Source organism: Mus pahari, chromosome X (genome assembly GCF_900095145.1).
Source record: "Mus pahari chromosome X, PAHARI_EIJ_v1.1, whole genome shotgun sequence".
Lineage (NCBI taxonomy): Eukaryota > Metazoa > Chordata > Mammalia > Rodentia > Muridae > Mus > Mus pahari.
This window is the reverse complement of record NC_034613.1, coordinates 49,069,125-49,071,739: the sequence shown is the minus strand read 5'-3', so window position 1 is coordinate 49,071,739 and position 2,615 is coordinate 49,069,125.

Here is a 2,615-nt window from a genome sequence, read left to right as displayed (position 1 = left end):
TTAGTGCAGGACAAGATGCTCACTTGTTCACTTAGGGTCATTGGAGCTTCCAAGTCCCTGTGGTAAGCCTTAGTGCAGGACAAGATGCTCACTCGTTCACTTAGGGTCATCGGTATTTATGCCTCATTTCTATGGCAGATATTGCAGGGCCTTCTCAAATATGATAGGGATGCCAGCTATCAGCCATAGGCAGAAGTAAGTAGACGAAGTAGTGACACTTACATCTGTTCTCAAAGCTGTTTTGCTTTCATCATGGACACTTACCACCAAATGATTATATGAAATTACACGAGTAATTGTAAGAATTCTGAAATATATTGGGAAAAATTCTACCAATGCTCTTTGTATAAGGGAAGGGTCAAGGACTGGGGAAGGATAACTCCTCTCTTTGCGAATCAAAAGAAAGGCCCTATAATGCTTTGAGTATGAAATATCCTCCAGATGCTCATGTTTTTGAATGTTTATTCCCCGGATGATGACACTATATTAAGAGGCTGTGAAACTTTTTTTAAAGTTCTAAAAATCAAAATAGAATTTCACTGTTTTGCAACTTTCCTTTTCTCCTAACAGCCCTTCTCATGCACCCAACTTTGCTCCATTTCAAATTCAGGACTCTGTTTATTTGTTGACATATACTTGTGTGTGTGTGTGTGTGTGTGTGTGTCCCTAGGATACAATGTATATATGCATATACACATATAATATATCCATATCCATATAATATATATGTGTATATATCCACATATATCCATTCCTAGGATACTCTATATATAATACACACATAAATACATTATATATGTATATAGGCTATAAACACAACCTGCTTGTCTGTATAATGTTGCTTATATATGTATGTTTACAGGGCTGACACTTGGTATTACATAACCAATTGGTGTGCTTTTCCTGGGGAAAACAATTCCTTTCACTCTCAGCATTCCTTAGTTTCTGTAGTTCTTTGTCTAGGATTAGGCCCTCCACATTTCCCCTTTCCATGTTAAAATGTCTACTAGTCTTATCCTTGTTAAGGTCTTATTCAGGCAACCATGTTTTCTGAGACTTCATGGGGGTAGCTTCTCTAACATTTCAAGGAAACAAAATCTCACAGGAAGTTTCCTGTTCCTCTGACCTCTGTGATCTTGCCCTGACTTGTGCCATGATCTCTGAGCCTTAAGTACAGCAGTTGTATTATAGATGTCAGTTGCGGCTGGGCCTCACATAGCCACTTGTTCTCCTCATTTGGATCAGTTGATGTGGTTGTATGTAATGGTTTCCATCTGTTGCAGGAAGAGGCTGTCACAGATTTCTTTAATAGCACGACATGTAATAATTCCCATTCTTTAAAGCATGTACCTGTATGAACATTGTGTATTTCTGATATATGTTCACATAGTTTTTCTATGGTCCCTACTACTGAAATAATGACTGCATTAGGAGATTTTGTTCAAGAGTTTAAGTACTCCTACTATATTAGCAGGCAACCCTTCATTTAAGTTTTCATACATTGTATTTTAGTCATATTCTTTCTCTTCCCCCAACTCTTCCCAGATTTCCCCTGCCCCGACTTCCTTACTCAGCATTGTGCCCTTTCTCTATTTCTCTGTTACTTTGAAGGGGGATGAGACTGTGAAACTTGTAAGAAGGTTGTAGCTGGAGGAATTAGTTCCCTGGAAGTGGGCCTCTAAAAGTTATACCTAGACCCTGGTTCCTGTTTCTCTCAGTTTCCTACTCCTCCATAAGTGAACATCCTTTGACACATGTTCCAGCTTCCATGAACTGAGTTCCTCCACTCTGTCTTTACCTCCATGATGGACTGTAAGCCAGAAGAAATCATTTTTCTCCCTTACATTGCTTTTGTCAAGCTTTGTGATCACGGTGATAGAAAAGTACATAACACAGTCCCTAAGAAATGAAATAACCCCAACTACCCAGTGAATAACTCTTTTATTTCATGCAGAAAGTGCACAATATTCCTCATATCTTCTCTCATATGTATTTCTCTGCTGTAACATTCTATCAGGAAAGTTACTATTCCTCATGGTAATTCATGTTTCTCTGAAATTGCAATCTATGATTTCCACTACAAATAAGAAGACATATTCTTATAGTGGAGGGAAAGTCTTCTTGATGTATTTTCTGGATTAGTAATTTTAAGAAGAAAAGACTCGATTGTTCTTGGTATTATTCTACATAAAAATGTTTCTGAGAATTTTATAGCATTTTTTTTCTACCTAGAAGAGTTCTTCTCCCTCTCCTTTATTTCATGCTATGTGAAAATAAATGTGTTGTTGCCCCCAAAGCCACATATCTATCTAATTAAGCAAACCATCTTTCTTTGTCACTTGAAGTAAAAGGAATATCTTTACTTTTACTTTAGAGAACGGAGCACTATATTGGACCTTTCAGGATGCAGTACCATGTTGGAGCCTTTTGAAAATCAATACAGTTTCCTTTGTAGGTAGTTGGAAGTGCTCTAGGTAATAAATAGCACATCATTTACATTTATAGCCAAAAGCAGGGTGGATAGTGTGCGGTGTGTATATGCATGAGCTGAGAATTACCTTAGGGGAACGTAGTGGCACATTCTTGCCATATCAGCAGCATGTGAAAAGTCTAGG